This window comes from Colius striatus, chromosome 7 (assembly GCF_028858725.1).
Source record: "Colius striatus isolate bColStr4 chromosome 7, bColStr4.1.hap1, whole genome shotgun sequence".
Classification (NCBI taxonomy): Eukaryota; Metazoa; Chordata; class Aves; order Coliiformes; family Coliidae; genus Colius; species Colius striatus.
The window spans coordinates 25,789,506-25,811,482 of record NC_084765.1 but is presented as its reverse complement, the minus strand read 5'-3'; the positions used below and the strand labels follow the sequence as shown (position 1 = coordinate 25,811,482).

The window sequence follows — 21,977 nt, the reverse complement described above, 5'->3', positions numbered from 1 at the left end:
CAATACCTCCACCTCTGCAGCGACTTTCTCTTTTAACTCCCTATTGAATCTTAGCATCTGGATTCCAAGAGCTTTTAATTCTCATCATACTGTTTCTTGTCATTTCAATTTTAGTTAGTGACCTTTGTTCTTGTAAAATCTTACTTTCTACAAATGAAATCAGAAATTGCAGACCTACTGAAATATAAGAAGCAAGACCAGTTAAATCTCCAATCAAATTATATGTTATGATTACAGTCATAGTATATTTAAATATCAGCCAAGATAACAATGAGAGATATTACTGGAGCTCAACAGAAATGAGGAATATGTTCTTCAGAGCACTGATTCCAGTTTAAATCTAAATTAAAAATCAAAACAGCATACAATTGTGAAAACCCTATCATACTTTGAAGAAGTTTGTATGATAGTCCTAGAACACTAACCAAGCTCCTGTGTGGGGAAACAGCCTGCAATTTCACTTTTAACATCACATTTTACATCGTGATTTCAGTTTCTTCATTCAGTATTTCAAGAAGCTAACAAATGGCTGCTAAATTCTTTCCAAAAGTCATTACACTAGCACAACAATAAAAGAAAAACACAGAATGCATAAAGCATTTCCTAAAACTCAGAATATAGCATTAATGATGGCATCTTAAAATGATCCCTGAGTGAATGTAACAAAATACTGATTTGAAAGAAATAATTGAAATTTCAGAACATTTCATTTCTCTGATCTGCTACCCCTAGGCTGGATTTGCAAGCTATTCACTGGCGTGATGATATTCAGCTCCATCTGTTAAAAAAAACACTAAGCCCACTCACAAGGTGCTATACCAGTTTCAACCGGGCATAGGCATCAAACAGAGATGTGTTTTTAAAAGTGATACCTTCTGACAAAAAGATTATTCTTACGGCACACAGTGCCAAATCAGTCCCACATATTTCAGTACATGATACACACTGTGTTCTAGAATCCACAATTTCTTGCTATCTCACTGAAATGAGGAGTCATTAATTTCTTTAAAACATCTTCTTGAAATACAAAAAAGTTAAAAGACAGTATCTGGTACGGCCTTGAGCAACAGAAATCCATCCTCACTTAATCTCATGTTCCCATATCACAGTAACTCTCATTTTTACTGAAGTTATTGTATCTCATTCTGACAGAAAGGCTATTAATACTAAAAAACCCCAATCTTTATGGTAAAGAATTTTGATAAGGCATCTATCACACACATTCTTCAGCTTCTGTCTCTACAATCTGCTGAACTGATGTTTTGACACATGTAAGATTTTGAAATTGGTAGTAAACTTCCTATTTAGCAATTATTATTCAGGGAGACAAAATGTAGTAAGTTTGGTTTACAAACACTCAAAGTAAAAGCAGCTTGCCACATTCTGAAATACTCCCTGATCCATCAACCAATTATTTTAATTAGTAACAGAATTAAATTACATGAACCTGGTCTGAAAAGCTCACTTAAATTGATTTACCATTTGGGTAAGTGAAAGAAAACAAGTATTTTTCTGTCTCAAAATCTCCAGGAGAGGTGGTCAAAAAGAGAAGATTTGTGAAATCAGACACTTAAAAAGCATATATCTGAAGTAAACGGTAGCAACACACTGCTACAATTGTAAAGCAAGATATCTTTTACCAAACATGATCTCTTACAGATGGCATACAAGCTAACAACATTGTGATTTTTTTTTCATTTAATTGGCTTTCATATAGATATCCTTCAGATCTAAACTGCAAACGTTAAAAGTAGTACAAATTACAATGAACAGTCTAGAACTTGATCTTTCTACATCTCTGTCACTCTGCAACTTCTAGTTTTCATCACAGAGCAGAAAAGTCACTTGTGTGATTTTATTTTTCACAAATACACAATCTCTCAATATTTTTTTCCTAATTGTTCACCCTTCCTTACTTTGCAGTCTGCAGGAAGCACTTTTATTAGACAAGAAACACTGAGCTTTAGCTAAGCCTTCATACTGAGTATTTTAATGAGCCAGTCTGCACAGGACATCACACTTAGTGCTTTCCTAGCACTCACTGTCAATATTTGGAAACTAAAAACATGGGTTTTACCATGCATTTAGTCATCCTTCAGGGAGGAAAGTAAACTGTCTTTATGTATGCTTTTATTGCTTTTCATTTTTAAGCCATTAAATCCATCTCCACAAATTTACCGGGGAAAAAAAATCATTGATTTACCAAATGTTAATATTAGTTGGCATATAGCCCTAACCTAGGATTTTCAAAGCAGAGGAAGAAAATAAGATTCAACATAGATAAAAAGTCACACGATTAACAATCCTATTCTGAACATCCCAACCTTCATTTTACTGTATCCCGAAAATGACAAACTATATACATACACAAATTTATAATACCGCTTACCCTTCAGCAAGAGGCTATAATTTGTTCTCTATTGCACACCAAATAACTTTACCATCAAAACAGAAGACTTTTGACTGGAAAATTATTAAATATTCAAAGTCATTTTCTGCTACAGATTGAGTTAAACATGACTTAAGTTGCATAGTGTGAGTTTTCTGTATAGCTTTATAAATTGGAGAGTTATATAGCACAAGATGAAGTAATTTTCTCAAAGTATTTGCACAATACAATAAGAGAAACAATGCACAATACAATAAGAGGAACAATAAGAGAGAAGATGGGACCAGAAAACACATGCAAGTATTCATAACTGGCATATTTACAATCATGAAACATCCCACATACTTGTTACAAAAGTGATTTCAATGACAGCTGTTACACCTACCACTGAGGGTAACTCTAACAAATTAGAGACAGTCCAATTATTATAGAGTAGCAAGAGGATCATGTAGGGATTAAACTACAATGACAAATGGCTAAAACTAAAAAGGGGCAATGTGAGTCTTGTTCTAGCAAAACAAAATGAATATACTAGTTCATTAGCTAACAGGAAAGCTTCTTTCATTAAAAACTCTCTAATCTTTCCCATAAAAAATACAGTTTTGGCTTTTAAAAACACAAAGAATAGTTATGACCAGATATTTAACACTACTAACAACTCCAGGGCAGGAATGTAAATCAGAATTTAGAAAAATATACTGAGATGAATTTGAGTCCTTCAACTAAGCATGGCCCATAGAAACACACAGAACACTGCAGAGTGGCACAAACATCTGAGTCACCAGCTAGCACTTATGAGTTTATGCCACTCAAAAGAGTTGTTATGTGAGAGGAATATGCAGAGAGTACATACAACTTATTAAAACACCCTATTCACTAAACAACAGTGTTTACACTGACAAGCAGTCTAGGCCAATAGGAACTTATACTGTTGAGAAGCTGAAGTCCGCACCATCCACCTTTTAGGGGAGTGCTGTTTGTGTGGTGAAGTTTGCTTATTCTGGTTTGGTTTCTTTTCATGGGTGTGGGGTTTTTTGTTGTTCTTTTGGAGGTTATTGTCTTGGTTTTCTGGGATTCTGTGGTTGTTTGTTGGTGTTAGCTTATTTTGAAGACACATAGAGCTAATTATTTACGTAGGGTTTTTTTAAAAAACACAGAGATAGCTATTTTTTTTTAAAAAGAGCTCAGTGTGGAGGCACACTGAAATAACCAGTCATGAAGTTGGGAGAATGGCCCAAGAATCTTATAAATTAAAAGCAAGAATTTGAAATAGGAAATTCAAAGATATTTGCAAATGAGGAAGTTCCAACACTGCTGAAAGTAATACACAGAAGAAAAATAGAAGATTCATACTTGATTGTAAGATACAGATTGTAAGGGACCCCAACTAGCAGAATAATGGGGAAGACTGTAGAAAACAACTTGAGGATTAGTTTAACCAAGAATCAAAATTTAAATTAAAAATGTGACAGAGGAACATTAAACGACAGCATCTGAGAACAAATTAGCAGGAATACTGTAAGGACAACGACAACAGTATAAATTCTGCTGTGATAAGCACTGGTGAAGACACTTAGCAAGAATACTCTGACCAACTTGGGCATCATGTTTCATGAAATATGCCCAGCTACTGTAGAAAATCCAGGTCAGAAACAGAAGTGCCAGGAGATTTAGAAAATTACTTGTAATTGAAGTTAGAAAGACCTAGTTTTGTTTATCAAGGTTAAAGAATAGTGGAAGTTTCCTTGTATGTTACAAAACCACAAACCAAAAAACCTTGTGTCCACCAAATAAGGTTAAAAAACCAAACCAAACAAACAAGCAACAAAAAAAACCCATCCAGAGGCTTAACTTGCAGCAAAGAGTTACACTACATATTAGGATATATAAGATATATACAGTTAAAATATGAGATTCATACTAGCACAGAAGTAGCTAAGTGTTCAAACATGTTACCTAACAGGTTACAAACTTTGGTTTATGACATAATATAGGAATATCTAAACAAATGCTCAGCTAGAGATGCTGTTGTTTATAGATGATCTCACATTGAAACTACAGTAGATGAGCTGCTGAGACACACTGCTATAGTTTTATCTGTTGTCACAAAAATACATTCTTGATGTTTTAATTTAGTGTATCTATGCATATAGATACACATACATACAGCATGCTTGTCTATACTTGTAGTATTAATTTCTTTTCAAAATTAAGTATTTTAAAAACATTTATCAGATATTACTATTTATTAAGGAAACAGCACCACTCTCAGTTTAACACTCCTTCAGCATATTTAAGTAGCTTTGATTGTGTACTTATATTAAATACGAAGGTTTCTCTGTACTAAGTATTACCAGTACTCACTTTGGGATTTGGGGCTATTACCATATCCTTCCTAAATCTGACATCAATTGCTACAGCTAAAGACATCTGAGCCTGCAGAATTCTTTATCAAAAAACTCGATGGTGTAATCCAACCTAGGTCTACAAGTTAAAACACAATTACCAGTTAATGTCTAAATATAGAAAGACTATTAAAGGACCAGCTGGCATTTTAAAGTGATGAAAGCCAATACTGTTCTTTGGCATCAGCACTAGCTGGTGTTGCTAAGCTACTGCTGCTGCCCAGACAGTTATACACCATCAGGTATTTAATTCATGCAAGCCAGTGGTCTAAAGAGGGGGGGGGGGGAAAAGATAACATTTTAAAAAGACATATTTTTAAAAAGCATTCAAAATGCATTTTTATTACTACTAATACTCAAATCTCACCATCTGAGTCTATGAGGTGTAATATAGCTTGTGTCCATGGCCAAACAATACACAGTGAAAAACAATTAGCTTTTGGTGCTATTTTGAAGTCCATGTTATCTTTACTTACTCTGTTAATTTATTTTGGTTTGGTTTTGCTATAAGGTGAGTATAATGTAGATAAGTTTTTTTTAATGTTAGCTACCTCAATTTTTTCTACTTTTCATGTATGAATTTTTATTTTTGTCAATTAATGTCTTAATAAAAATCAGAGATTCTCCTTCTGTGGGCCAATGGAGGTAAGCATATGGAAAAAACCTATCAGCAAGTATGATAAATTTTTGTGCGGTTAGATTAGAACCTATGAAAATAATGTTATTTAGCATGTGATTACTGAACAACAACAAAAATTTCTGTGAGATAATACTAGCAGCCTTTTCCTAATTCTTTAATCACTGATCACTCTTGTGATTTGTAGTTTCCAAACACGAACCTGCCTTTACTCTTTATAAAGTAACCTACCTAGTCCCAGTTCCATCATGATATTGTTTAATAACAATATAAGGGTATTTAAAACTTGGAGAAGACTGACAAATACCTTGCTAATCACAAATATCATCTCAATAGTGCTCCTTCTCTGGTTCGATTGCTTTTTTATTTAGGACATTGTTTTTATGCCCTTACCAAAGCTGTGTCGTTTGGAAGTCAGCCTTTTACCTCTGTTGGTGCAGAAGATAACATTGGTAGAAGACAAATTTGATTGCTGAAGAATCCTAGCCTACTTTTCATCACACATTGTAAGCACAAACTTTATGTTTCTTACCTTCTTCATATAACTGAACTAGGACCACCATTAAGATCAATTACAAGTTTAATGCTTTCTAGCTTTGGTTTTGTTTTTCTTTTCCCTATAGTGAATGCACAAACCAGTCGAAAAATTACATGAGAAATTTTAACCATTTTCTTACTATAAAAAAATCAAGAGTTATCACATAGGATTCTGCAGGCTTTTCTCTGATCAACAATTTCAATGAAGGAGCTAAACGATGAAAAATGAACAATTGAAGAGATAACAGGTCTACAGAACATGATGGAAAGATTGCAGGTGTTTCATTTACTGACAGAAGGGACACTCAGTAGCTGCCTTCAAAGATATAGGAGGTTTACTGTGTAGGTGGCCAGATAACCTGACAAAAGCATCAGTCCACACATCAGCTCCTGCCTTCTCAGCACAGGAATTAGAGACCATTACTTTCACAGACAAAAACCTTACTATCAGTACCATGACACTCTTACCTCATCAAGGACAAGCATTTTCTGGCTCTCACTAAGTTCTTTTGCTGAACAACTAACCTTCAATTTGTAGAAAAAAATAAGATACCATGAGCAGTCCATTCTTGAAAGATCAACTGTCAGCTTACCGTGCTCTAGTTTGTTCTAACATCACATTATATACCCACTATATACATTTGTATTTTTTTTAAAACATAACAAAAACCAAAAATCCCCTCAACCAAAAAACTCCAAAACTAAGCAAAATCAACCAACCAAAAAAACCCAACAATAATAAAACCATACATAACTGTGCAGAAATTCTTTTAAATTTAAGAGGATTAGTTCTGTTTGCAGAGTTCCATAAGATTAGAAACCCCGAAGCTACACATTTACTAATGCTAGTATTATAATCCTAGATTGCAATGATAATATTCCTTGCATTATCTCTTAATACATTCCCTAAAGCCTCACTACAGATCACTGGGTCAGTGAGACAACTAAATTCACCGTTTCTGCAACACGCTATAGATATTTTTAAAATATATGGGAAGTTTAGGCTAGAAAAAGTTTTAATTTCCCAGGCAAAGAAGGGCAAGAATTCATCACTATAATGATAATTACAGTTCTCTCAGCACATTTCCACAACCTTGTTATCCAATGGCATGGCATATTTATAGCTTACTAAAATAACAGCTCATCACTTGTCAGATGTTGAAATACAGAAGGACGAGATAGCACATTTCTTAAGAAAGTACTTTTGGGACTGAGGAGGTGTGAATCTTGTCTGAGAACACACTATTTGCTTATCCTCATCTTCCCACTCCTCAGGCACTTCAAATGGCAGTTGAGGGAGCAAAGATTTTGCCAGTTAAGTGATAAAAGTGTTCTTTAAGAGACACCAAATACACTGATTTTTATACTAAAAATATGTTTTGTTGCCTTACACTGAAGTTAGCAAAAAGTTGGTGCCTGCTTCTAAGAAATACAGTAAACCACACTTCCTTCAACTATAACTTTACCTTCTAAAGTAGCTACATGATGCATCTCTTTTCACAAAAGAGACCCCACCTTTTGTAATATACAAGCCTACCTTTTGTTTTTTAGCCTATTCCTTGTTAATTTAATTGGAAAATAATGGAACCCTTTTTTTGCAAATCTGTCTTTGTGAAATTATAAAATCAATTTTCATCTTCAGGCTGATCTCCTAAAAAAATATTTTTTACTTCATCCAAAGTATTGTTATAAGTATTTATACTACCAAACCTCTCATTTCCACAAGAGCCTACTGATTAATATAATCATTGTGTATTAATGTTAATCTGCAGGCTCCTTGTGGGTATCTAACAAATGTAATTAACACTGACTGTTGAATTTCCTGCTTTCAGGAAACAGAAGGCTTCACAAAGTATCATATTATTTTTAAGTATAAGGTTTTAACTTCCTGTTCACTCTTAACATTTTCTGTGATCTATGCTGCTAGCCAGAACTTTACATCCAGCTTCTTTGTTTTATCCTGTAGGACTACCTATAAGGTAGGATTTAATATAGCTCTAAAACTCCAAACCTGTCTCTTGTCGCTCTTAACAAGGGAAACATATGCAGTAATGAACATCTATTTTCTAACAGGAAACTCATTTTTTCAGCAGCTGGTGACTTGTGAGACATTGCTTATGGTTTTGCCTGCTTTCATCAGATGACTCCGCTTAGATTTAACTTACTGGCTGAACGATTGAATCAGGACACAGTTTCAATACTGTAATCTATAACGTTTTACTCTTTTTTTTTTTTTTTCCAAAAATATACTCTTGACACTGTTACTTCCTGTCTCCCTTCTTAAACTCTACAGAAGAATTAAATTTGTACTGCAGGCAAACGAGATAATTTCTCACTTTAAACACCTATAACATTATATAGTTAACACACTGTAGCATGGCACCAGAAGTATTTCTAGACCTTTCTGACTTAGGAAAATAAAATACTGCTCTAATTTCTAAAGGAGTTAGTGTTCAAAAATATGGGCTACAGCCTGATTCTACATTTTACTAGAGTATTCAATTTGGCATCAGATTCCTTTTCCTGATTAAGTCAACTACAGTAGATAAAAGGAAATACATTGATTGGGGACTCTCATACAGTTCCTAATTATACCTAAGAGTTAGTCAGATTTCTTGTTTTCAGTTATCTTCTAGAAGCTCTAGAGTAAAGCACACATAGACCTATTTTTACATGGGAAAAACTCATTCTTCACAGAACTATCTTGATTTATTTTGGTATATAAATCACAACAGCCATGGATGAAAGGAAGGAATTTTGAGAATATCAAAAAATAACCATCTTCCAAAAAAAAAATTTTTTAAATCGTTCCAGAAATATTAAAGACTGCAAATCAACTGTGATTCTCAAATTGACTCCTTCCTATTTCATCTTATCTTATCTGTTATTCCAAATAGGTTAATTAAACAGATAATGAGATAATTACTTGTGTGGTTTTAGAAAAAAAACCCAAAACCAGCTGATTCAGACAAAATCCCAAGTGAATCCTCCACAATTCATATGGTAAGACAAATTTTTAAACTGTCAGAACACAAGAAACAACTGTCAAGTAGAAGGACATCTACAGTTTGTGTAGTGATGAAATATGATTCCACAAGCAAAAAGTGTACTGCTTTAGAGAAAGGCTCAATGTCAGAAATAGAAAATGGTTTTCCTTCCTTCTACCTTCCTTCCAATTACTTTTGGTTCACAAATCATTGAAGGATATGATCGAACACTTCAGACAATTCTCATCTATAACTGACAGGCAGTGTCACTGGGGACAACTCTTTCTAATAGCTGGTTTGATATTCAGGCTTTAAGCCATTTGATTCACAGTAAGTTAGGTTAAGAAAGGTAACTATGTATCTTCAGTGGACAGTAAAATGCCATTCAGATGTTGGTTACACTTATTATCTGTGTAACCCTTTATTGTTTATATTATTTATTTTACAGTACACATTTCTTTCCACTCAAAGGGCAATTATGTACCAACAGAAATCTGTCTGCAAATCACAATGAAAGTTTTTTTAAAAGCTCAAAGGAAAAGCTGCAATGACTATTTATACTACTTAGCTAGCTAAGAAAATATTGAATGAATTAACATGAACTTCAGAAGCAGATACTAATGCTTTATTTTTGTTGCTAGTTTTTGCATACTTTAATGATATTTCACAGGATCTCAGAGCATTCTGATGGTGAAGCTTTATTTCAGATCTATGACCTGACTTCATGAGAAAGGAAGAGAAATTAAGAGGAGGAAGAGACATGAAATAATCCTTGTTATACAACTGTAAATCAGACAAGAGGTATGTATTTTAATAACTCTTTTAAAAAGGCTAATGTCTCTTCCCTCAGAACAAGTATAAAGAACTGCATATATTAAGAACTTAAGCCTATTTTATATATACACACACACACACACATATATATATATGACTTCTGCCTACCATACCAATACTACTAATGTCCTTCTGAAAAGACAACCATTGCTGGTACAATGCCTACCTTGGTGTATAAAAGGCAAGATGGAAAAGCTTTTAATCTTTTGCCCAAACTGTACAATGTTACCAGGAAGAGAAAATGCACCTGCCACCCCATCTGGCCTGTCTTCCAGTCTCATCTTCACTATCCTCTCTCTATATCATGAAGGAGGTCATGTGGCAGAACTTTCAGAGATGTGTCAGAAACATCATGTGATCCAGCTGCAAGAGATCCCTACAAGAACAGACATAGTGATAACATGGACTAAAGGACATGTGCTTCTTATTTTATATATATCTTTTTCTTTTTTCAGAAATAAAACGTGTTTCTCAGTTGCCAACGTGTCTGTATAAGTAAGCAAGAGGAAACTCAACTTACTTTTCATCTGGAAATCCATACTTTCATTAGGCATTTTCTAAATAGATTTTTTACTTAAAGATTATTAACACCAAAACTGAAATTTCTCACAAGGATGAGTAAGTGGTGTTTTCCTCACAGGAAAATTTCTATATAAGGAGCAAAATATAAAGAGTTAAGACAGTAGTTTGGTAGCCTGGATTGCCTGGGACATCTAAAATATCCAGATAAGAGTTCACTTCACATTGACACAAACATAGTACTTGAGCCTTTGCATCCTTTACCTCTCACGTCTCATAACTCTGTGCTCCTAGCTGTATCTATGAAAGCTGCAGCACTTCATTTTTTAAGTCTGATTTTTCACAAGTTTTCAAAAGGTTTGGTATTTAGCCTTTAAAGACATAAAATTTGTTTGAATCATACTTTCAATATATAACAAAACCACTTTCTATGAACGTTATTTTCGGAATAACATAGCAGTTCGTATGCCAGCTACATGTAGACAGCACTATTTTAAGGAATGTGTCTTTGAAAGTTCTTGATGATTGTTTACAGAGTCAGAAATATTTTAGTACCATTGATCAACAAATGCTTTCAGTGCTATAGCAAAAGGATACCATTCACTTTTTCTGCTAGAATCACAATCACTTTGTGATTATTCGTGTTTATTGTTGATAAATTAGCTGATAAACTAATGATAAATTAGAATGGATCTCCCCAGCTCAAGAGGGACAGAGAACTTCTGGAGAGAGTCCAGTGCAGGGCCACCAAGATGATCAGGGCACCGGAGCACCTTCCTTATGAGGAAAGAATGCGGGAACTGAGGCTGTTTAGTCTAGAGAAGAGGAGTCTGAGGAGGGATCTCATGAATATTTACAAGTATCTAAAGAGTGGATGTCAGGAGGTTGGGACATCCCTTTTTTCTATGGTATCTAGCAACAGGACAAGGCATAATGGGATGAACCTGGAACACAAAAAGTTCCATTTAAACTTAAGAAAAAACTATTTCACTGTAAGGGTGAGGGAGTCCTGGCACAGGCTGCCCAGGGAGGGTGTGGAGTCTCCTTCAAGACCTGCCTGGACATTTTTCTGTGTGACTTGATCTAGGTTGACCTGCTTCTGCAGGGGGTTTCAACTACGAGATCTCTAAAGGTCCTTTCCAACCCCTAACATTCTATGACTCTATGAAATCACATCCTCCATAGGCTCTTATTATGAATGCTGAAATAATACTTTATAGATTGATTTTTTTTAAACTACAGAGTAGATCTACTTTCTGCAGTAAGCCAAAGATCTATCAAAAATATAGAAAAAGTTGCATTCACAATTTCCATTCAGATGATCAAAAGTTTCTTCTCTCAAGAGTGAATGTAAAAGTGAGATTACAAAGCTACATGTTTACTGTGTCTCAGTGCCTGTGGATTAATTGTGTTGATCTTAAAGACACTTCTTTTTATCTCCTGTGGCACTGAAAGCTTATCTAAAAGGTTCAGATTAAGCCATGTTCTTTTCTGCTACAAAAGGTAGCAAAAACAATTGGATAAGTAAATTATATCCCTCATATGAAAAGAATTCTGCTGAGATGGACCTTTTTTAAGCAACAGGAATAATAAAACTGTACAGTTATGAATAAGGATATTATTTGCTTGTTCTGCAGAATACAAATTACACGTGATTATGGCATCTAGAAAGGAAGAAATTTCATTTTCAAAACTGAAAGCAAGCTTGCAAAGTTAGCAACACTTACTTCATAAATGAGACACAAAAGTTTAGGCTTGTAATGTTGTTTCAACTATGCCTGTTTAAATCAAGCTGTGTAAAGATGAGAAATACACAAGTTAATTCAGTTTGCCCTGCTAAGCGAAAAAATACATATTCTGCAGAATGTTAACATTTTCTTGTTTCCATCTGGATACTGCAACAATAGCAAATCTACATGTGATAGAATAGTGTAAAATTGATCCTTTTTTTTAAATCACAATCTATCTGAAAACAATGTCTTCTAAGTGATGTGGGAGTATTTCAGAGAAGTAGTTCTCATTTACTACAACTTCGCTCAAAATTACTCAAAATACTTAAGATACTCTAAAGCAACCCACCACTGGCATCTGCTCCTCAGGACTGACTTTCACTGCAGACCTGCATCAAACCACTAACGCAGATGTAACCAATGTGGAGTAAAATTCTGTGTAGTAGAAAGGATTATGGGTAATTTCTAGGCAGTTCACATTGTCTCCACAATACATGACTTTTCAGATTGGCCGTATATGTTCTACCTGAATTAGCACAGAGTAAATGGAACAGTAGCAAATCTGTTTGCAAAAGACTCGACTCTTAAGAAGACAGCATCCACACTACACACACATTGGATGGATGCTTCAGATAAGCCCCGGTCTGATCCCATGATTTCATTTGCTATGCTCTTAAAGCACATGTGTTGGTTTCATTCTAAGCCACATGGATCAAGTTAGTGAGCTCTGCAAATGCTTCACAATGTGAAGGAACGGTGAATGGGACACATACATAGTCAGAACTGAAACACTGATAAGGACATGGACCCTGGCTACCATGATAAACTGTATTGGGGAGAGGATTGAAGTTCCAAACAGCATGAGCAAGTACTATTAAAGGAATTATGTACACACTGTGCTTCCAAGTCCCGATTGTAGCCTCTGGTTATGGGATAGAAACTGTGCCAAAGAGAGAAGGCTTAGCCCTAGGGCATTTTCATCTTAAAATATTGCCTGCACATAAGTTATCATGCTCTGAATGTGTAAATACTGCTCAGCTATGTCACATTTGCAAAATGTGATTTTGTATAGTATTCCTTTAAAGCACAGTGGATGCTCCCATAGTGGAAAGGTAATGACCACATCATATTCTACTTCTAGAAGACTATCTTTCCTTAAATACACCACTGAAATACTTACACTCCTCTGAGTTTTGTATTTTCAGGCAGTTCTCAACTTAGAGTCCCACATTATCTGTTCTGCCCTTTGATTCCAGAAGGCACAGGAGAGAGCAGAAAAATGAACTGTGAAAGAATAGCCAATTAAGCATGATAATTCTCAACTCATTCCTTTAATAAGTTGCAACATAAAAATAAAAAGGTGGTGTAATAAGTTCAGCAGCTGCTAATGACTGGATAATTGACCTTGGAAATTCCCACTTCAACTAAGCAACTTATCTGTTCCTAAATTTTCTCAGTAAACTGTTACTGTTCCACACAACTAGTTGTTTTAAGTTCCAGGGTACTATTTACTGTCTTTACAGCAAATGCTTATGCATTTCCAGTACAGAAAGGACAAATAGAATTCAGGAAAAAATATTTAACTGCTAAGGAGCCTGGGACATACTCATCTTTCTGCTACAAATTAAAAAATAAAAACTAAAAGCATATCCTATGTTGACATCAGTATGAGACTTCTTCAAAATGTAATATTTTTATTCTGCTGTCTGGGTGCCTACAGAAAAATGCACTTCACAACACAGGCAATTTATAACAATATAGGATTATTAAAAAAAAAAAAAAAAAGCTATTTCTTCCCTACAGATTGCACACTCCTCCCCTGTACCATAATGAGGAATCTTTGCTTTCATCAACTAGTCCTTCCTGTAACACAGGAAGTTTATAAATTAATTTACACAATTCAAGTGCTTCTTAAACCCATAAAGTTTAGGCAACAAAATACACTTAGAAGCAATAAAGGCTGATTTCCATCATGAGAAAAATAAAGCTGACTTCCATCAGTCTGATATTTTCCAGTCCACTGCAAAGAAACCTCAAGGTTACAGTTGGCTCAAAATCCTCTGGAAGTTACAACTAGCAACTGTAGAGTTCAAAGGATAAAAAAGGAACACTGTCTTCTTTCTAGTTGTTCCTCTTTTTAACTAACTTGCTATCATTACACTTGGATACAGAAACCACATTTTCACCCATGAATCTACTGTTCCAAAGTCCAGCTTTACTGTAAACTCCACAAAGTATAGAGAACATACCCAAGGATTCTCACTGCTTATGGGATGCATATGATCTCTTCTTGTATACCAATACCACAGATACACCACTGATATCTAGGAACAGACTATAACAGACTTGTTCTATTTTTTTTTAACTATTACAATATCATCATGATGTAGAAACCATGAATGCTATGAAAATTAATAATGACCAATTTCCTAGACAAGACACTTTGCAGGTCTGTGCAGGTGATGGATAATTTTTTTACTAATATGGTGTACCAGCAACATACATGCCTAGCAGGACTTCTGAGACACCAAGTTCCAGATAGCTGACTTCATTACCCAGCTTGCTCACATTTCAAAGCCCTGACAAACTTGCAAAGGAAAGGTAAAGCATGCCTAAGACATTAGTAAATCCAACTCATGTAGGAGAGTCAGAAAAGACCAGGATGGTGATATAACTAAATGACACAGCAGTAGATCGTAACAGACAAAGTCTCAAAGAATCAGAGTTACCATAATTCTTTTAGAAATATACAACTAGAGGTTAACTAAAAGTTATTGCATATTGCAATTCTTAAGTGTGGAGTTAGCAGTCACAGTCAACCATTACAGTACCACTTTCTCAAATTTATCATTTAACATATATCTAGTTGCTCTTAATTTTGTGACCACTACACTGGCTAAAACCTATCATCAATTGATCTAGTAGTCACTCTTTCATTGAAAAGGAGACAATGAAAAGGCAAAAGACAAGTTAACAAATCATGTGTAGGATTTCTGAGGAGATCCATCTCCCGGTCTTCTAAGTTTTACCAATCTGAGGCAAGGAACAGATAATTGTTCTAGCTTGTGGGATGCATAGTCTTTAAAGAATAAGATCTTCAACAACCACATAGTTCCATTTGCTCCCTAGATTCAACTTTATTTAATAATCTGCATCAAAATCACCTGAAGAGGAATTTTTTTCAGTGCAGGTCCCAAAACAGCAATACCATTTCCAAAAGAAGTCTGAAAGATTTTGAATTTTTGCAGATACAGAACATTATCTGAACCAGTAGTAAACTTCACATAATAATAAATTGCCCACAACTAGCTAATCATCATCTGGAGTTCACAGATTCAAAATCTACCATTAGAATAATCAGTTACAGAAATGGGATCTGGTCAGATCATCTTACTGGGACAGGTAATGACTTCACTGCAGGTACAACGGATGATCAAGAATGTTTCTGATTATTTACTCAAATTCAACGAAAAAAATTACTTTCATCTAAGAAAGTTGTAGGTTAAGCACTCAAGCTGAGCAGGATAATCAGGGGTACTCTAAACAACCAATCTATATATATATATATTTACATATATATATATATTTACACACTCTCATAGAGAAGCATTTGGCACCCTCAGAGTTGCAATGAACACATTGATCAAAACTGATATCCATGCTAGACTTTCATTTATACAGCAGGTGGACGAGAAAACTACCATTTAAATCCTAGATATGGGATAATCAGCTCTGAGACAAATAAATAATATGCATTAGCATATTGTACAAATTCAGTACGTACAATACATATCACTTAATGTTGGCAGTAAGTTTACTTTCAAACAGCTTATGTTTACTTCAGTAACAGAGTTTCTACTGGCAGCAGGCTTTTCATGCAAACTAAAGCTCATGCCTTGCAGCTACCTCCTTTATTTCAACTGACTATCCACAAGTGATAATAGATAATATAGGGATAATGGATAATAGAATCATAGAATAGTAGGGGTTGGAAGGGACCTTTAGAGATCATCTAGTCCAACTCCCCTGTAGAAGCAGGTTCACATAGATCAGGTCGCATAGGAACATGGCCAGGCAGGTCTTGAAGACCTCCAAGGAAGGAGACTCCACAACCCCTCTGGGCAGCCTGTGCCAGGGCTCCCTCATCCTCATAGTGAAATAGTTTTTTCTTATGTTTAAGTGGAACTTTTTGTGTTCCAGCTTCATCTCATTACCCCTTGTCCTGCTGCTAGATACTATAGAAAAAAGGGATGTCCCAACCTCCTGACACCCACCATTTATAAATATTTAGATATTTATAAATGTTAATAAGATCTCCCCTCAGTCTCCTCTTCTCCAGACTAAACAGCCCCAGTTCCCACAGCTTTTCCTCTTAAGAAAGATGTTCCATTCCCCTGATCATCTTGGTGGTCCTGCGCTGGACTCTCTCTTGAGCTGAGGAGCACAGAACTGGACACAGGACTCCAGATGAGGCCTCACCAGGGCAGAGCAGAGAGGGAGAAGAACCTCCCTCAACCTGCTGGCCACACTCTTCTTGATGCATCCCAGGATGCCATTGGCCTTCTTGGCCACAAGGGCACATTGCTGGCTCATGTTTAGTTTATTATCAACCAGGACTCCCAGGTCTCTCTCTGCAGAGCTGCTTTTCAGCAGTTCGACCCCCAGCCTGTACTGGTGCAGGGGGTTGTTCCTCCCCAGGTGCAGGACTCTGCGCTTGTCCTTGTTGAACCTCATGAGGTTCCTCTCTGCCCAATTCTCAAGTGTGGTTGAGATCCCACTGAATGGCAGCACAGCCTTCTGGGGAATCAGACAGTCCAAAAAATAATGGAAGCTATGTAGCTCATAGTGTATACCTTGATCACCTTGACAATCTCCCTATGTATCTGTTTGCCTTTTCAACGAACACAAAAAAGTATGTCATGAACCTTGCATACATACTATAAGAAAGCTGCTTTTAAACCAGAGAGCTTTATCTTTTTTGAACATGGGATATGGATGAAAAGAGGCAGAATTGAAATGAAATTTAATAAAGAGAAGAGGCAGCACGAAGTGTTCCAGCAATACAGTTCTACACAAGAATGCAACCATTATCAAATAACGATATATAAAAGAAAAGAGAGCTTATGTCTTACTGTATGTTCTTCTAAGAATTCTAGAGTCATGATTTGATTTTATAAACCTGGGTAATCTTATGATTTAACTTAGAATTTCCCTAATGCTTTCCCATACTAGAGATAACTCTAGTCTCTGAGGCTGCTAATTTTCTCAGAACACTGGGATCAAGGCGGGGCAGAGGAGGGTTAAACATTTTATTGCAACTTCTAAAGAAATGGCTGCAGAGAGCAAGATTTGTTTTTGTAGTCATGCTAACAGAGTTCTATCAGGCCTGCAGTTCACTAGTGTCCTAACATTGAGAAAGTGACCATAAACACCAGGCAAACTACAAATAGCTGTATGCTTTGCATTCTGAAGGGCAATGAGTGAACAAATATTTTCTCATATTCAAGGTAATAAGGAGCTACAGGAGAGACAAAGGACCTTGTCACTGCTTTTGAGTACAGTTTTGCTGATGTACTGGAACAGCCTAGTTTTGAGACCTATTCTCCCGTGCTTAAAATGAGGCTAATATTCAGCTCTTCATGTACTTAAAAGGATCAAATACACTTATGTTCATACACATTTTATGAAAAATGCATATATTTTTACCCAACTGAAGATAAAATTGCCGTTCCAAATGAAAGACTGCAATGGGAACAAACCAACTAGTATTTCACCACGCAAGTTTGTAAGATCTTAACAATGATTTCTGCCTATGCAGAGGATTGACCAGTGCCTGCCCATCTAATCCCCAAATTCCCTTGTGCTCCGTGTGATGCAGACTAAATGTTTTCATACAAAAATATATGAAAACATATTTTCCCTTGCTAATATGATACTATAAAAGATAAAGCAAACCAGTTAAATTTATGGGATGATGCTTAAATAGGCTCTGAATTCTTCAAAGTTTTATGGAGATTAGGGTGCTTTATTCTTTCAATAAGCTCTCACTGGTACTTGATCTCATTTCAAAAAAGCAAGAAATCAGAACCTTTCCTTGCATTTGAGTATAATATCCAGTCCAGGTTTAGTTTGGTTGTTTTTTTAAATCAGTTAGAATGTCACAAACACTGGGAAATCATTTTCAAAATCTTAAAAGATTCTTAGCAAATTTTCGTAGCCTGCGTTCATACTGATAGGAGTCAATATCAAAGAAATGCTGAAAAAGTGACAGTGTCAAAACTACTTGGAGTTAGGATGTGCTTTTCTAATGACTAAAAAAATTCAATCTACTGCACTCTCCCCACCACCTCAGTAAAAAAAAAGGCTCAGAATTGCTATTTGGCCATCAAGGAACTCAGTTATTTACTTCCAACTGCAGATGAAAAAAAAATTTTAAAAAAGAGTTGTTCAAAGGGAGTAAACATTTATGCCTAATTTTGACAATAAATTAAGACAGAAAAGACACTTCCATTATTTTTCTCTCATACCAGTTAACTCATATTTAGTTATTTCTTTAATTGTGTTTTCAAGAAAAAAATAAATGTTTACTCTCACACAGAAATATACTTCAGCTGTGAGTGACAAGGAACCTATTTTTTTTTCAACTCATTAAGTACCGCAAAAGATTTTTAAAAAAGGCTGTATAAGCAACTAATTTAGCCTCAAAAAAGTTCTCTAGGGCTCCCTGTACTTGAAAACTGTTCTATTTTTACCCTATTTCTTGAGACTTTGAGATAAGATTAGAAGGATAAGATCAGATAAGGAGAAAAGCATGGTTACTGTCATGCTCTGAGAGACTGTGTATAAGACAGAATTATTTTTCAAAAACTAAGCTTTTCATTTTGGAAACAACGTATACCTGCCTCGTTCTGATAATGCAGGACAGTAAGGCCTTCTAGTCAACAGCCTTGCAATACTCTCCCTTCTATCAATTCATGCCAAGGCTGTTCCATGGCTTGCTTCTCTACCATGAGCAACCAACAGTCACAAATCTAATCACAAAACATACTTTTCTATGGGTTACATTACATAGAATCCACAATCAGAAAAACACATATCTTAGAGCATACTGGTAACCTCCAAACATTTACTTTCACAAAGATTACAGGAACTAGGGGGAAAAAAAAAAAAATCTTGAAAAAAGGTGTGCTTGCTGGAATCTAGTATCAGCCATGTACATTGCTGTTTAGTCTGGCAAGGTAAGAAACCAAGACTACCTAAGTTGTGCTGTTTTATTAGCACATTAAATTAAGAATCTGGCTGCTTACACATTTAAACTCACACCTCATCAAAATGAATGATTGTGTATCAGCTTGCAAAGGTTCAAAAGAATGAATATTACAATATGAAGGCTACCAGGGCAAACTGATACTTCTTTTCAAGATTACAAAGAACCTTGGTCAAATCAAGAAAAATATCTAAATAATTAATCCAAAATGATTCTTCTGCTCTGAAGAACTAAAAAAAAATATTAATAACATGCTGCATATTAAACAAATTATTTTCTTAAATTACACTATTTCTGCCACACGCTCAGAACTGAATAACCTAAATCATTTCTATGACAGTTCTCGTTTCTAATGAGCGCTTTTAAAGCTGAAAACTCTCTGGTCCGTTAAAAGAGCTGAAAAGACATACTTGAAACCAATAATGCATTAAATTAAGTGGAGCAAATCTCCACCAATAATGCACAGCCTGTTACTAGTGCCCTCAGAAATGTCTAATTCTTCATAACTGTCAAGTCTCATTTCCCTGCTTATGAGAAAAACTTTAATAAACCAGTATTATACTAATGCATCCATGTGTGCATTGCATCCATACACACATGCAAATAACGATAACCAGCACTAAGTCAGGCCACCCGAGCAAAGAAGAGTATCAACCCCTTTTAAAATTATTATTATTTTAACTTATGCTAGCAGGACACAAAGGAAAGGCAACAAGAAAATCACACAGGAGTCAGAAGGACCTAGGTTCAGGAATCCGCGTTCAGAACAAGCAAATATTTCCCTCAGATGCCCAGTCCCATGGGACCAATCGCGGCAGGACTTTTGGATGCCCCGAAACCATAAGGCTTTCCAGCCCTCCTGGTGCACTCACACTCTTCGGCAGAAGTCTTCCATTCTACGTGTGTACCTGAAAACCTGCTTCTGCTGTGCTCATCTTCTTTTATTCCCTTCAGCACAACGTAGCTCGCGGCTGAATTGGCACCGAGCATAGCCCCGCGCCGAGACCTTGACAAACGGCCGTACCTCAAGGTGAACCCTCTGAGAGCATCCACCTCTGAGCCGGTGCCAGTACAAAAGACGGCAGGGACAGCACTAGCAGCCCGTGAAACAGACATCAACGGCTGAGGCAACGCCAAAGGTTAATTTGTTATCCCAACTTTCATCCGACGCTGTCGGTAAAACGCCACGCCGCCCCGGGTAACGCGACAGAGGCAACCCAAGCCGTCACAACACTGCCCGGCTCAGAGACCGGCCGGGGACGGTGACGAGGGGCTAGAGCAGCATCGGAACCGGCGAGCCCGACCGAGGGTCCCTCAGCTGTCCGCCTCCCCGCCGGGCGGCCCCGCGCCCTCCTCCAGCCCCACTGCCGAGGGCCGCGCGGAGGGGCGAGGGACGAGGCCCGCAAGCGCCGCCGCCCGCGTCCCACCTGTAGGCGCGGGCTCGCTGCCCCCAAGGCGCTGCTGGCGGCGCGCGGCCCGCAGCGGCCGCGGGGCCTGGCCGACGGCCGCGGGGACGCGTGGCTGCGCCTCCCTCCCGGTCCTCCACCCCCACCTCTTCCCGCTTAGCCCCTGACTCACCGAGAAGCCGGCCCAGAAGGGACAAGAGTGGCGGACGCGGGCTGAGGTGGTGAGCGCCAGGGCGGCGAAGCTGACGGCCACGATGAGGCAGCCGAGCACCATCTGCGTGACCCCCAAGGCCAGCATGGCCCGCGAGCGAGCGCGGTGCTCGCGCAGGCGGGACAGGCTGCGGGACAGCGCGGTGGGGCTGAGGGAGCGCGCCCCGCCGGGGGGCCGCGCCGCGCCGCCGCCGCCCACCGGCATCCTCCGCCGAGCCCCTCACGGCGCGGTCGGGCGGCACCGCCTCCTCCTGCCCCCCGCGCTCCGCGGGGCAGCCGGGCGCGGGAGCTGCAGGGCGGCGGGCAGCCGCGGCGCATGGAGGAGGAGCGGCCCCGCCGCCCGGAGCGGCCCGCGCGCCCCTCGGCCTGAGGACAGCAGCCCGCGGGCAGGGCACGGCGCAGCAGGACCGAGTAGCGGGGCAGCCACCGCCGCTCCGCCGCTGCAGGCGCGGGAAGGGGAAGGCGCGGGGGGGGACCGCGGGGCGACGGCGCGCAGCGCGCGGGGGCAGCTCGCCCGCAGTCGCCGGCGGGGGCCGCCCCCGCTGCGACCCGGCCCCGGCGGCTGGGCGCACGCACGGCGACAGCCAGACCCCGCGCTCTGGTGCGCCGCCGCTCCTGCCTCTCCTCCTCCCCGCCTCTCTCCGCGGGAGAGGCGGGGAGGGGAAGGGTTGTTTACGGCCAATGGCGGGCGGAGGCAGCGGCGGGAGGATGTTCGGCGGCCGCCGGCAGCCCTGCGGGGAGAGCGGAGCGTAGCAGGCGAGCAGCCGGCGGCCGGGCCTGGCCGGGTCCCGGCGGCCGCAGCCCCAGGGCGCCGCCGAGCCGCGGGAGGCGGTGGCTGCGGGCGGCCTGAGTGCCGGCCGCGCGCCCGCCCGCGCAGCCCCGGAGGAACGACGCGTACCGGTGCTTTGTGCAGCAGGCACAGCTAGCGCCGCTGCCCCCGCCCCGGGCGCGGGCAGTGAGCGGCCGGAGGTGGAAGAAGGGAAGAGCGATGTCTTAGCTCTGTGCAAAACACACAATACTCGTGGTCATTTTAACCCTTCCCCGCCCCAGCATAGC

The 21,977-nt window shown here is 38.6% G+C and overlaps 1 protein-coding gene across 3 annotated transcripts in view; it reads right to left on the bottom strand.

Annotated features, from left to right (window-relative positions):
- The window catches only part of ENTREP2 (endosomal transmembrane epsin interactor 2), a 155,565-nt gene extending 134,590 nt beyond the window's left edge, over positions 1 to 20,975 (bottom strand). For 2 of the 3 annotated variants that reach the window (XM_062000043.1, XM_062000042.1), the window contains exon 1: positions 20,884 to 20,974. The gene's annotated coding sequence lies outside the window, so the exon portion shown is untranslated. Of the gene's footprint in view, positions 1 to 20,883 lie in introns of all 3 variants that reach the window. The other variant, XM_062000044.1, reaches the window with a different exon arrangement.
- Positions 20,976 to 21,977: the final 1,002 nt, after the last annotated feature.